The following is a 16,605-nucleotide window of genomic DNA, read 5'->3' as shown; positions in this document are numbered from 1 at the left end:
GTACACAAGATAGGAAGCAAAAAACCCTAGTCTTTCTTCTTTTTCTTTGTCTTCTCCACTATGTCAATCTACCAAGAACAAGAGAGAGTACAATATACATAATATACAAGCAGTTCATAGTGTGAACTGCTTGTACAAGCTAAATAGAGAGTACAATATACATAATATACAAGCAGTTCATAGTGTGAACAAGCTAAATAGAAAGATGATTGGATAGATATCCCCTAACTTAAGTAGGTGGACTATAGCTATAAAGTATCATTGAATTGATATGCCAATGCAAGTAGCAACAATGTTAGTGATATGAATGCAAAAATGGTCATCTAGGTCCTCAACTCCATGACTTGTACTCAAAGTAAGCTTCAAAATCATCAAAGCTTTTCTATTCCTAGGGCCTTCGTGAATATATTTGCAACCTGCTCCTTTGTAGTTGCATAGATAATATCAATGTCACCTACCAAGGCCCACTCTTTAATGAAATGGTAATTAAATTCAATGTGTTTTGTGTGCACATGAAACACTGGGTTCCTCTCCAACTGTATGTTGCTCATGTTGTCACAATAAACGATAGCTCACTTAACTATCTATATCCCCAAACCTATTGCCTACCTAGTCTATATCAATATAGCCAATAATTTCATGATCGAGTCATCCTCATAAAAGATACTATAATCCAATGTGGCCTTAAGTTACTACAAGGTACATCTCACACTGTCCAAAGAAGGTTTACAAGGCACCTGCATAAAGTGTTGTGTAGTTACAATTAGGCTAGGTGATATTAGTGAAGATCAAAATTTTCACCAAATTCTTGTACATTGTGGGATCCGTCAATATCTCACCCACATCACTTAGCTTAAGATTTTGATCCAATGCCAAAGATTGGCTTACAATCATCATATCATACTTCATCAATATATCTAAGATGTATTACCTTTGTGATAGCCATATCTCCTTAGCTATTCTTATCATCTCAATGCCAAGAAAGTACTTTACCTCTCCCAAATCTTTCATGCTAAATTTTTGCTTGATAAGACTCTTCACATGCTCCATCTCTTGTATAGTATCACCCCCAATAATCAAGTCATCTACATTTAAGGTAATCACAATAATACCCCTATTACTCTAATGCCCATAAAGTGAGTGATCAACATTTCCAACATGGAAACCAATAGAGATAAGATACTATGCTATCCTGTCATGCCATGCTCTTAATGCTTGTTTCAACCCATACAAGGCTTTGCATAACTTACACACATAATCGGGGTGAACCATGCTCTCATAACCCTATGGCTACTCTATATACACTTCTTGCAACTCAACATGCAAGAATGCATTCTTTACATCCATTTGATGCAAGATCTAACCTTTCTCTCCAACTATTACAGTGATAGCTCTAACAATTGTCATCTTTTCCACTAGAGCAAATGTCTCCCATAATCAATCCCATAAGTCTATACATAATTTTTGGCCTTACTATTTTTGGCCTGTGCATTTGTGGAGCACTTTGTGATCCCTTTACATCAACCCTGGTTTTTCTTACACTAGGTGTATAAACAACTGAAATAACAAGCTCCTTGTCCATACTATGATCTAAACTATCAAACTTACCATCTACATGTGAATGGCTTATAAAAACATCTAGTACAACAAGTGGCTCAACCACTTTTTATTTTCCCTTTTGTGATGCATTTTTTGCACTTCTAGGAGTTCTATTTGCATGCAAACTACCACTTCATGGTCTCTTAGTGGACTTACTAGAAGAGGACTCTTTTGACCCACTCAAAATCTATGATGAATGCGGATCCACATTTTCTGCAATTGCTTTTTCTTTTGCATCATTTATAAAAATCTACTTTTTAGCAGTGTACCGATTGCTTATCAAAATATCTATAAATGAGTATGTTTTGAAGTAATAAATATTTCAAATATCTTATAGCTATTAATGCAATGGCTGATGATGATGATTTGTTTTATCTACTTTGGGTGGCCTTAATAATGAGAAGGCCTAAAAAGCTTTTATTGATTCTATGTATATAAGGAAGCCATTTCCAAATTTTGACAAGTTGATCTCTCTCATGATTAATAAAGAGATCAACATGCTAGGTGATTAATCTAAAAGAAGTGATGAACGTGTTCAAGCTTTTTACTCAAGTTCAAGAAGAAGACGTGGTAGTTCCTCTTCAAGAGGTCGTGGTATGGGTTATGTTGGTGGTAACCAACAAGATGGGTTAAATCAATAGTTGGTAATATGTAGATTTTGGGAGGCTATGGTAATTCTAGAGGCAAGGGGAACCTCTAGACGAAGAGGTAGATGGTAAAATAGAGGTTCTAGTAATTGTGGTATTATTTGCCAATACTGTGAAAGAATAAATCATATTGCAGTCCATGGTTTTGATAAGAAATATAACATTCATAGTGGCAAGTTGTAGTAAAGAAATTATACATCATCTTCAAGATAGAATGATGATAAAAATGAACATTTATTTATCATGCAGCATATGATGAATATTGTTAAAGGAAAATGGGCATTTGCTTATGGTATGTTGATTTGGGTGCATCTAATCATATGACCAACCATGTTGAATAGTTTTGAGAGATATAGGATTTACAAAGTTCAAGTTATGTAGATATAGGTGATGATTCATACCATCTGATTTCATATATTGAAAAAGTTTCATTGTCCTTGTATGATGGTTAGATAAAGTGTTTATCATATGTTTTACATATACCATTCATCACAAAGAATTTGGTATCTATTGGTCAAATGGTAGAGCAAGGGCTACGGGTTAGATTTAATGCAAAGGGATGTTTTATTGAAATCTTTAATAATAAGTGTAAATTGATTGCAAAGGAAGTAGAGTAGCTGCATATTTACTTTAGATGTTGGAACCCCTGCTATAAATTCTATTATGTATGCTAAAGGAAAAGATGTGATTACAGATATTGAAATATGGCATAAATATATTGGACTTGCAAACCTACAAAGGCTGAAATTAATGTAGTCTACAAGGTTGGTTACACATTTCAAACTTGCTGAATTACATAAGGTTTATAAAGCATGTCGATTTGGGAAGTAGACAAGGCAATTTTTTTTCATGACAGAGATGTAAGCAAGCACATACTTGATGTTGTGCATACATATGTTTGGGGATATACCCCAAATGTATCTCTTGGTGTCAATAAGTATTTTGTTACATTTACTAACAATTGCTCAAGAAATCCTTGGGTATATTTTATGAAGGAAAAGTGTGAAGTGTTTGAGCACTTCAAAACTTTCAAGGCTATTGTTAAAATAGAAATAAACTTGAAAGTTAAGTGATTGAGGTCAGATGAAGGGGAAGAATACCTCTCTAATGAGTTCAATGACTTTTTGAGGTCTCATGGGATGAAGCAATAGTTTACATGCAAGTATACCCCACAGCAAAATAGGGCTGCAAAATCAAAAAATAGACATATTGCAAAAGTTGCACAAGCATTGATGGCTGAGAAAAATATACCCAAGCACTTTTAATCTAAAGTTATTCATACTGCTACCTACATTATGAACAAGTCTCACGTAGCTATCGTTCATACTATGACTCCTAAAGAATGTTTTACAAGCAAAAAACCTAATGTATCACACTTGAATGTGTTTGGTTGTATTTCATATGTTCATGTGCCTCATGAGTTAATAAATTAAACCCCAAGGCTAAAAAATGTATTGTCATTGGATACTCTAATGAGTAAAAAGGGTATCATTGAACAAGTCTCCCGTAGCTATCGTTCATACTGTGACTCCTAAAGAATGTTTTATAGGCAAGAAACCTAATGTATCACACTTGAATGTGTTTGGTTGTATTTCATATGTTCATGTGCCTCATGAGTTAATAAATTGAACCCCAAGGCTAAAAAATGTATTGTCATTGGATACTCTAATGAGTAAAAAGGGTATCATTGTTAAAACCTTATTAGTGATGAGTTTTGAGTAAGCATGCTTGTTGTTTTGGATGAGATAAGCAATTGGTATGCATCTAGTGGAGATGCATTGGATTGTGTTGATAATCATGATAGTCATGTGCAAACAAAAAAGTAAGAATCATGGACTCTTAGTGTACCGAAGACATCATCTAATAGTAGTTCTACAAACAGTCCTTGGTTTGGGAGACAAAAGAGCAATCTTGTGTCTTCAAGTGCATCTACTACTATGGCAAGTAATGGCAAAGGGAAGTAGAAAGTGTTAGTAATAATACATCTACTAGTCATGTGGTTCTTAATGGAGACTCTAGTGGTTCAGAGAGTTTGGATGATGACCTTGGTATTCCTTCAATTAGGATGCCATGTGTACAGAGAGCATACAATAATGTAAAGACTCCATTGAGTGATCCAATGGTATGCATGTCTAGTAGGGTGATATATTCTATTAGAAGATTTGGTTTTGAGAGTTATGTAGGTCACCATTATGCTTATATGGTAAATATAGTTGAGGATATTGAGCCCACGTGTTTTGAGAAAGCTATTGGTCATGTTCATTGGGATGCAATAATGGATGAGAAGATGACTGCATTAGAAGCCAATAGGACTTGAGATGTAGTACCATTACCCAAGGGCAAGAAACCTATTGGTTGTAAGTGGATCTATAAAATAAAGCATAATGCAGATGATTCTATTAGCAATAAGGCCTATGCTAGTTACAAAAGGCTATGTACAAACATAGGGCATACACTATGAAGAGATATTCAATCCAGTTGCTAGGATGGCAACTATCAAATCTATTATTGCTTTGCAACAGCCAAAGGTTGGAGTTTACAGCAAATGGATGTGAAGAATGCCTTCTTGCATGGTGATTTGCAAGAAGAGATGTATATGGAGTGGTTGGCAGGTTATGGGGATTTAGAGCATCCCACATATGTGTGCAAATTAAAGTAGGTGCTCTATGGGCTGAAACAAGTACCTAGAGCATGGTCTAATAATATTGGAGAGTATCTTGTCAAGATTGGCATTTATGCTTCAAACTTAGATCACTCACTTTATATGAGAAAGGATGATGTAGGTTTAGTTGTCATAGTCATCTATGTGGATGACTTGATTATTGCATGTGATAATGACAATGGGATTACTAATATCAAGAGCCTTTTGAAGCAAAAGTTTGAGATGAAGGATTAGCGTGAGCTAAGGTACATTCTTAATCTTGAGGGGTCAAATGTGCTAATGGTAAATGGCTATCCCAAAGGCAGTATGACTTGGATATGTTATCCAACTATGTTATGACAGCATGTAAGCCTCTTTCAGTACCATCAGAGCAAAATGTAAAGTTGAGTGCTGATCTTGGGGATGAGATAGAAGACCCTACTATATTTAGGAAGATAGTAGGAATTTTGATCTATATGACTATCTCAAGTTATTCTTGGACTTGTGAGTCAATTTATACAAGTACCAATGAAGTCTTATTTGGATGCAATTAGACGCATATTGAGGTATATGAAGTCCACCTTGCATTATGGACTTTTTTATGAGGCAGTTAAGGATATACACGTGTTTGGGTACACAAATGCAGATTAGGCTAGTAGCAAGTCTGATAATAAAAGATCTACTGGGTGGATTCACGTTTTCCCTTGGTAGTGAAAAATTACTTGTAGCACCAAAAATCAATCAACTATTGCTTTATCAAGTATAGAGGCTGAGTATAGAGGTGTTGTTATGGTAGCATGTGAGGTGGTATGGCTGCAAAAGTTATTGACTAATTTGGATGTGTAGGGAAAGAGTCTAGTTGTCATTGACTGTGACAACATGAGCAATATATAGTTAGCTAGGAACCCAATGTTTTATGCTAAGACAAAACAGATTGAGGTGCATTACCACTTTGTGAGAGAGAATGTACTTGTTGCAAGAGAGATCAACTTATTAGCACACAAGCTCAAATATCTGACATTTTCACAAAGGAATTGGTTGTAGAGAAGGTTCAAAAATTTCAAAGCTTACTCGGAGTTGAAGAGATGTAGTTGAGCTTGAGAGGGAGTGTTGAGATGGCAAGTTCAATACGTGCGGACCATCTACTTAGATAGGTCCACATGTCTACACTTAGCACATTGATGGTCATTATGATCCTCACATTGATGGCCACTGACTTAATTACTTATTATATTTGGTTTGCTACACCTACCTACAACTGTCATAGTTATAGTGCGAGTCATTTAGTATAGTTAGTTATATACTACTTGACTTACTACGTCACTTCCCTTTATATCGTATCTCATATATACTTTGTGTACATTTCTATTGTGAGAGGAAGAAAGAAGAAAAATCAGCAAGAAAATGTTTTGGCCTCCATCTCTCTTTGTATGTTCTTGAGTGAGATTCTTCTTATGTGTATGGTGTGTGTTTGGCATAGAAGCTCGGGCAACTCCCTCCACCATGTGATTCATGACATATACTCTCTCGTGGTGCATGTGTATTATCCCCTAAGTGTGCTACTACCATGCCTACCCTATATACAAGATAATGTGCCCACCTTGCCTAAGATTACTATGTGGGTCTCCTCAATGTGGTAAATACCTCCCATGCATGCCTTGCATCCTCTTCAATGCAAGCTCCCTTGACATCACTATCAATACCAAGGCTTGCAATGTCAGTACCCCTCCTCCATCGTCCTGCCCAAGTGATGCCTACTAATGCTAATGTCTCCTCACCTCTTCTTTCATCTAATCATTGTAACTATAAGATGTTTAATCAAACCATCCTAACTATCCTTGCTTTATTTTTCATCATAAGTTGCTCTCCTACATATCTACCCTTAATACTTACTATTGTTTCTATGTTTCAATTAATCCTGTATTCTAAGCTTCATACTCACACTTAGTGATATTTATATTACTCAATTAATCGACTGCATGTGCTCACATTACTAGAGTCACATTAATGATAGTCTAAATGCAACATCGTATATCCTTATGGGTGCACATCTCACACACATTTTTATTTGTCAACAAAGAAGAGTTGATGAGATGAACATTTTTGTAGGAAATAATGAAGAGCCAACCTAGGAATGTACTTATCAATGAAGATTTTCTATTGATGGACAAAGTAATGGAGTAGCAATTGGGCACACCTGACAACAAATCTAGATCCAAATCCAATCCAATCAATGGAAGTTTAGATTGTCATTGTCAATGAATCAAAGTACTTGTCAAGATCAAAATACTTGTCAAAATATTTGCTTATGGGTGACTAATGGTTGTGAAATTGTGAGTACGCATGATTTTTCCATTTTATAGGTTGGATGAAGCTATCCAAGTTCATGCTCATGTGCTAGCTCATGAAGTTTGCTTTGACTTCTTATCTTCTTTTGTATACTTTGGCAATTGAGCCATCCATCCACTATTATTAAGTTCAAGCTCATATTATTTCTTCCAACTTGGATCCTTTTTTAGGTGCCCACTTGCTTTTGTAAAACCCTATACTGATGAAAATCTCATAATGAAAAAAAAAAGGTTGAAAAATATGAACTTGCATCCCTTTTTTGATTCTAGAATTTCTTTAAAGTTAAATTTTATTTTTACCTTGGTTGAAAAAAGACAGTTCCATCCTTTTTTGGTTCCCCTAATGATGAAAGTCTCATAAGGAAAAAAATACTTGAAAAAAGATGAATGTGCATCCTTTGTTAGGTTATATAGTTTTTTAAAGCTAAATTTTGTTTTTAAATTTGGTTGGAACAATATAGTTGCATATTTTTTTAGGTTGCAAGGTATTAGATTTTTTTAAGAATATTTATGTCAAATTTGGGAATTTGGAGAATGTCTATGGTTACCATGTAAGCTTGAGAGTCAAGTCTAGTAGATCTATGGACTATAAGTTTAATAGATTTAATGCAAATTAAGTAAATATATTACCAATTATATGTTTATAATATCATATATATACAATGGGATAAAAATCAAGTATAGCTAAGTTGCTCTAGCTCTCTTAAGCATCTTAGAGCCAAACTTAACCACAAAACATTTTGCTCTAAGAGGTCCAAAGCATCATTTGAAGAAGCACAAAATAGTATGTCATGACACCAACACTTCTCCTTTTGCATCATCACATGTTCTCATTCTATCATAGATCATATCTCAAAGCTTAAGGGCCATCATCAAAAGCTCCTTTAGTACCAAATAACTCAATCTTCCAAATGTTGCTTGCATTAAATCCATATTTATGGATCCATTTCTTGATTCTTTGCCAAAACTCTCAGTCGAGCTACAATGCCATAAGAGATGGAAAAGTGATTTCTTTTCTATCAACCATAAAGGATACCAAGGGGATATATATATATATATATTTGTGTGGATGGTAGTTTCTTAGAGCCAACCTTCCACAAAAGGGTGTTGAGCTAGGCATCTCCATGTTTTCTAGTTTATTCGGGGACAAAATGCATTCCATTCCTCTTTTACCTTGATAAAAATGCATTTTCTTTTTTTTTTCTCAAATCTCTTCCTTCTCTTGAGCCTATGAGTAGGCCTGGCCCTTGACATTCAATACACACAAGGGGGTGACCCTCTTTATTCAACATGCAATGGCAACTAATTTTTCTCGCGCTTCTACAAGACTAGTTGTAGCCACAATCAGCTCGTTTCTAGTTCAAATTTAGTTGAGTTCCATAATTAATAGGTTTCACACCTCTAAATTGTTGGAATCCTAGACATAAGACTAGCAAATGACTATAAGTTTAGTAGATTTAATTCAAATGAAGTAAATATATTACCAGTTATCTATTTATAATATCATGTTTATACAATGGGATAAAAACCAAGTACAACTAAGCTTTAGCTCTCTTAAGCATCTTAAAGCCAAACTTAAACACAAAATATTTTGCTCTAAGAGGTCCAAAGCATCATTTGAAGAAGCACAAAATAGTGTGTCACAACACTAACACTTCTCCTTTTGCATCATCACATGTTCTCATTCTATAACATGTACTTGAGCATGCTTGCACTAATCATATCTCAAAGCTTAAGGGTCATCATCAAGAGCTCCTTCATACCAAATAACTCAATCTTCCAAATGATGCTTGCATTAAATATTTATGGATCCATTTCTTGATTCTTTGCCAAAACTCTATCAACCATAAGGGACACCTATATATATGTATGTATGTATGTATGTATGTATGTATGTATGTATGTATAATTTGTCTTTGGTAGTAGTTTCTTAGAATCAACCTTCCACAAAAGGGTGTTGAGTTGGGTGTCTCCATGTTTTCTAGTCTATTTGAGGACAAAATGCATTCCATTCCTCTTTTGTCTTGATAAAAAGGCCTTTTTTTTTTTCAAATCTCTTCCTTCTCTTGAGCCTAAGAGTAGGCATGGCCCTTGAGATTAAGTACACATAAGGGGTGACCCTTTTTGCTCAACATGCAATGGCAACCAATTTTTCTCACACTTCTACAAGACTAGTTGTAGCCACAATCAGCTTCTTCCTTGTTCAATTTTAGTTGAGTTTCCATAACTAATAGGTCTCACACCTCTAAATTGTTGGAATCCCAAACATAAGACTAGCAAATGACTCCTTTATCTCCCAAAGACTTAGATGACTTTTGGTTGTTGACAATCATTGTGAATATCTCTTAAAAGGCATCGATAACTAGCCAGATCACTGGGACAAAGGGAGATCACCTCTTTTGATAGCAAAGTGGGTACACTTGAATTCTCCAAAAATGATATTTGTGACTCCACCAATGCTTGGGTTGTTATTAATATCGAACCTTTATTCGAAGTCTAAGATCATTAACCTTGTTAGATAATTAATTCATTTGATTAAATAAATGATTTATCTTTTATGTGTAAATAATCATAAATTGGCAATCATAAAATTCATAAAATAATAATCATAGCAAGTCTTTTCCTAGTAGAGATCCCCCCCCTTTACCTTTAGGCATGTATGCATTGGCCATCTAGTCCCTAAGATCACCACCCAAGGATGATCTTCATGCAACCTCTTTAGTAGACCAAAGGATAGCATGCTTGCTTATAACATCATGGATTCAATCCCAAGATCACCATTAAACCTACTACAATGTTATGACCTCTCAAGATATTGCATGCCACTTGGGCAAGGATCCATAGTTCCAAAAAAAGTTCAGGAGCAACCTCTCCATCAGATTCCAACTTTACTTTGGAATGCATAGTGGCAAAAAATGCATCTAAAGGAGTAATGATGCGATATAGTATAACTAATTTATTGGACAAACTCACAACAAGCAATCTATTGTAGCTCTTGATCTTGTCTTCCACCTTGGCAAGCAACCACACTGAGACATCCATGTACTAGGACACTCTACCTAGCTTGGTATATTTACATACTACTATAAAAATTGCCCTACCTCATCTTATTCTAGGTTAAGAGCTTTATCTTCCTTTTGGTGATGATTGGTATTCAAACCAATGCAAATGGAGCATAAATCTTCAAAAGGACATTGGTACGCTCCTAATCTACTTTAACAATGTTAGAGTTATCGATTGATCTTCAAACCAATGCAACTGGAGCATAAATCTTCAAAAGAACATTGATACACTCCTAATCTACTTTAACAATGTTAGAGTTATTGCCTGTAAACATTTACTAACAAAAGGTTGTACCATCTAGGGAAGGAAGCCCTAAGAAATCACCTTTCTAAAGCCTAATGTCAAATCATTTTTAGTAGAGGGTTAGACTGGCAATTGCAAAAGTAAGGGTTGCAAGGGGCATCCCTGTAGTTTGCATGATTGTCTAGCATATTGGTCATATGCCTTGTCAAAATCCAAGTTCACAAGCACAAATTTCCCCCTCTCTTTAGAGCTAAATCCATTAACAACACAAGATTCAAGATTGCATCATGTATCTACCAACCATGGATAAAACACTATTGTCTACTATACAATAGCTTGATGTATTTGAGCACTTCAATTCTTTCAAGGCAGCTGTTGAAACAGAAATAGGCTTGAAAGTTAAGTGCTTGAGATCATATGGAGGGGGAGAGTACCCCTATAATGAGTTTAGTGGCTTCTTGAGGACTCATGGGATAAAGAGGCAATTTACTTATAGGTATACCCCACACCAAAATGGGGTTGTAAAAAGAAAAAATAGGTATACTGCAGAAGTTGCATGGGCATTGGTGGTTGAAAAGAATATGCCAAAACATTTTTGGTTTGAAGCTGTTTATGTTGCTCTTTATATTATGAACAGAACTCCCACTGTTGCAGTTCATGGGATGCCCAAAGAATTCTTTGCAGGCAAGAAGCCCAATGTATCACACTTGAAGGTATTTGGATGTGTTGCATATGTTCATGCGTCAAATGAGCTGCAGAAGAAGCTTGATCCAAAGGCTGAAAAATGTATTTTTATTGGATACTCTTTATAGCAAAAAGGGTATCGTTGTTATAACCCTGTCACAAGTGAGTTCAGAGTGAGCAAGTGTTAACCCTAAGATGAACAAGGTGGAAAATCCGAAAAATCTAAAGTAGAAGACAAGGCCAAGGCAAAGGTGAAACGGAAGACGAAGGCGTGCCAAGAAAAATATGGAAATACAAGAAGTGTAGAAAAGTTCTAAATCAAGGAGAAAGATGCACAAGAAAAAGTGCAAGTCAATACTTTTGTAAAAGAGCACAAGGCTCACCGTGATTTATTGTAAGAGCACTAGGCTCTCACCCGCTGTGTAAATTGTAAAGGTAGATGGGCGGTAGGAAGGAAGCTAGGAAGATAGGAGGACAATGGAAGAAAGGGCCTAGCCATGTAAAAAAAGGGATAAGGGGATGACCGCCCAAAAGGGATTTAGGGTTTTGTATATAAAGTTGAAAAGTGAATGAGAAGCTCATTCTTATGTGTGGCCAAAAGTAGCTCTCCTCTTCTTCTTCTTCTTCTTGTTATTGTTTGCTTGAGCTTGTGCTTGAGAGAGGAAGTGTGAGAGTGTGAGGGAGTGAGTGTGTGAGGGTGAGGGACCATGGTGGAGAAGCTCTCTATCTTCTCCTCTCTTCTCTTCTCTTCTCTTTTCTTCTCTTCTCTTGCTCGTGGCAATGGATCTTGGAGCGTGGAGCTTGAGGATGGAGCTCACTTGAAGCTTGTGCTAGGATCGTGGAGCTATTGGAGTGCTCAGGAGAGGAGGCAACTCGATCGAGCATGGAGGTAAGCTCACTACACTCGTAGAGATGGATAGCGCGTCGGCTATGTGAGAGGTAGCCATTAGTGCTCGGCTTGGAACGCTTGAACAATAAGCGGTTCATGGGTCTTGGTGGTTGAGCTTGTGCTCACCTCTACAATAGGGATGTTATTTTTTATGAGATGAGCAATTGGTATACACCTACTGGTGATATATTAGATGATGATAATGATCATGATAGCTATGTGCAGAAAGAAAAGAAAGAATCACGGAGTCTTAGTGGACCAAAAACATCATTTGGTACTACACCTACAGTGAGTCCTTGGTCTGGGAGACTGAGGAGTATCCCCACATCTTTAGGTGGATCTATAAGTGTTGCAGGCAAAGACAAAGGAAAGAAGAAAGTGTTGGATGTTAATAATTCATCTACTAGTCATTTGGGATTTGATGGAGATTCTAGTGGTTTAGAGAGTTTGGATGATGAGCTTGGTATTCCTTCAGTCAAGACACTAGGTGTACAAAGAGCACATAGTAATGTAAAGGCTCCATTGAGTGATCCAGCAGTACATAGGTCTAGCAGGGTCAGATACCCTATTAAAAGATTTGGTTTTGAAGGTTATGGAGCTCACCATTATGCTTATATGGCGAAGGTAGTTGAGGATGTTGAGCCCACTTGTTTTGAGGATGCTGTTGGTCATGCTCATTGGGGTGCAGCAATGGATGAGGAGATGGCTATATTAGAAGCCAATATGACTTGGAATTTGGTACCCTTGCCTAAGGATAAGACAGCTATTGGATGTAAGTGGGTTTAAAAAGTCAAGCATAATGCAAATGGTTCCATTTGTCAAGAATCCCAATGTGGGGTTGATCATGGTGTGTACAACATGATTGACACATAATTATGGTGGATTGTAACAAACAAGGAACTCCATGGCTAGAAGAGAAGGCACACAATATGCACACTCGAATGCTCTCTTCTTGTTTTTCATTGCATGAACTAGCTACATATATAAAGGAGGAAATGCTCCATCAATAATCTCTCACACTTTCCATGTGTGTCCCCATGTGACACTATACAATCCACACTTTACATGGGTGCTCTATGTGGCATACTTTTAGTCCACATCTCTCATCCATATTCGTGCACCATACAATCTTAAGCACATAAGAGTGCTTTCACGTATACACACCTGCAAACACCGAAGCTTACATTCTCAACACCCCCTCTTAAGCGAGGTGTTTACTTTACCTTATCACCCATCCAATGTAGCATTGCATGACCACAATCGCTACCTTTCAACACTCCTCCTCAATGTTATATTGGAGTGTTTATATGACTAGATACATCTAGTTCACCATATGCATGTTTTATGTGTGTGTACAATGTTCGTTTGAGCACCACTTGCTCGGGTGAACCTACCCCATCCTTTTTGAACAATCCTAGATGTTCGGGAAAGGTATGACAAACCTCAAGGTGCAACAATCATGTGCACACACCATGCACTTGCAAATTCTTTTTGAGATCTTAGTCTCGAGCAGAGAACCCAACACAAGCCAATTCTTGTGCAACCTTGTCTCGGACACACTTTGTTGAGATACACATTCATATAAATACATTCATTTTGAGCCTCTAAGTGGGCTCGACTAGAGTACCCTCATACCATGGGTGAGTATAGTTGCATGTTTCTAAGCATATATGCTCAAATATGAATTCATTGTGGCTCTTGTTTATGATGTGGGAACAACTACTCACAAAAATATTCATTTTCATGAAAAACTAACAATAAGAGTTTATCCTTGTGAGATAGGTGGCACCTTATCATCTCTCATCTTCTTCCACATCGTTTTCTTTCATTTCTCCTTCTGCTAATGTGCTACTTGGGTTTTTCGGGTGTTCTTCATAGATGAAGATGGCATTGGGGAGGTTGGAGTTGAGGTAGGTAATGAGGAACTCGAGGGCATCGTTAAGGTTGGAGAAATTTAGTTGAGGTAGGTGGAGCACTCACTGTTGATGCTCCACTGGCACACCAGATGCAACGGGATGTGCCCTAGCTATGACGAGATGCACCCCACAGCTACAATAGGATGTACCCCAACAGCCGCATCTTCTGGTATTCTAATGCCTAGGACTATAGCTTTGGCATAAGGCATTTTGTCCTGTAATAGCGGATCTATGTGTTGCATGATCTTTTGTGGCATCCATAGCCATATGATTGTTTTGCACAGACTCTTCTATAGAGTACCTCAACTGCCTGAGCTCGTGTCCATGGCTGTGATACTCTGATATTTTTGAAGTTGACTTGTTATAGTAGCTGCTTCTGCACCTTCTGTTCTTCATTTAATACTGCTACTTCAATATCATGATTTGCTGCCATTACCTTAGTAGTCTACACAACACTGCCATTAGCCAGCCGTGCCTACAACATCCACCTGCTTTCATAGCCTGCGCTTGCATCGCTGCACCTTGGATAGTTCATGCAATTGACATTGCCTCTGGAGCTACCCTATTACTACATGTAAATTGACGGATTGATTCTTCTTTGTCTACAAGCTGCCACATCTTCTTACTCTCTCTCGCTTCCATCAGGTCTGGTGGACTATGGCTGTTCTCTATCATTACCATCAATCGGCGACATGAATATGGCAGTGATGCAATTGGGCCACAAGCTCGATTCAACATAGAATTGTCTTTCTCCCTACAGTGTTGTCAACATTGATTTCTACAATATTGATAATTAGAAAGCACTAAGTATTGCCAAGGAGGCCACATGGGAGTAGAGTGGACAATAGAGGAGGCATTTTACAGAGACATCATGGTCGGAACTACATGCTTAAGGAGGAATGCCACCTCATAGCCTCCCTCTTTGCTTGAAGCGCATCTTCTTCATCTCCACCTTCCTCTCTTTTTCCTTTTCAACCACACAATATCTACAGTCTCTTGGTACAATGCAAATTAGCACTATAATGTGCTCTTATGAACTCTTCCTTCAATGGTACCAAATGTATTTGTGTTGCCTCCTAAGCCTCGCTTAGAACTATAAAAATTGCATGCACTTTCAAGAGTGCTCTTCAGAAGCTCCTCTCCTTTTTGAGAAGCCTCTAAGGTACAAACTATGTGAAAACCTTCCTTGCTTCCACTCCACATGCTCATCCTTGAGTATACACATGAGACATGCCTCAACCACCATGTTCCAACTTGGATTGCAACCAACCCAACACCACTTGCCATTCCAATGATAGCAAGCATATGCATCTTTACATTCTCCTTGCTCAATAGAAAGAGCCAATAGGACAACAATGTCCACAAACAACAACCTTTCTCTTATTTGAGCACTCTTCCATGCTCAAAAATAGTAACCGAAGAGAAAAAATAACCAAATACATTTGCCTTCTATTAGCAGCTTCTTTGTTGACAATGGCTCCATGACTTGTGTTGAAAAACTCCATTTCCAGCTTCCATTATACAAAGATCCTTCATTTGATGGCCTCTTCATTATTCTCAAAAGATTTTAGCTCCCTTGAAATCGTGAACCAACATAATAATGAGTGTGCAAGATTTTTAAGGAAAGAATGGCTAAAACATACTAGGGCTGAATTCGAGAAAACCACATACAATGATATCTACACATATAAGTACACCATGATCAAGAGCCCTGACCACGGCTCTAATACCATGTCAAGAATCCCAATGTGGGGTTGATCATGGTGTGTACAAAATGATTGACACATAATTATGGTGGATTTTAACAGACAAGGAACTCCATGGCTATGAAGAGAAGGCACACAATATGCACACTCAAATGCTCTCTTCTTGTTTTTCATTGCTTGAACTACTTACATATATAAAGGAGGAAATGATCCATCAATGATCTTTCACACTTTCCATGTGTGTCCCCATGTGACACTATACAACCCACACTTTACATGGGTGCTCTATGTGGCATACTTTTAGTCCACATCTCTCATCCATATTCATGCACCATACAATCTTAAGCACATAAGAGTGCTTTCACATATATACACTCGCAAACACCAAAGCTTACATTCTCAACACCATTATCAAGTATAAGGCTAGGTTGGTTGCAAAAGGTTATGCTCAAATATATGACATAGATTATGAAGAGATATTCAGTCCAGTTGCTAGGATGGCAACTGTTGGATGTGTGATTGCCTTGGTAGTATCCAAAGGTTGGAGTTTGCAATAAATGGATGTTAAGAATGCCTTCTTGCATGGTGAATTGCAAAAAAAAGTGTATATGGAGTAGCCATCAGGTTATGAGGATTTAGAGCATCCCACATATGTGTGGAGGTTAAAGAAGGCACTCTATGGGTTAAAGCAAGTAGCTAGAGCATGGTCTGACAAGATCTAAGAGTCTCTTGTCAATATTGGCTTTTGTATTTCTGATGTTGATCACCCACTTTATGTGAGAAGGGGAGATGCAAGTTTGGTCATCATAGTCATTTATGTGGATGACTTGATTATTACAGGTGACAATGACAATGGGATTGCTGAAGTT

This window comes from Lygodium microphyllum, chromosome 15 (genome assembly GCF_053477565.2).
Source record: "Lygodium microphyllum isolate KBCC chromosome 15, Lygodium_microphyllum_v1.1.10, whole genome shotgun sequence".
Classification (NCBI taxonomy): domain Eukaryota; kingdom Viridiplantae; phylum Streptophyta; class Polypodiopsida; order Schizaeales; family Lygodiaceae; genus Lygodium; species Lygodium microphyllum.
The sequence above is the reverse complement of the archived record's forward strand: the minus strand, read 5'-3'. Positions refer to the sequence as shown.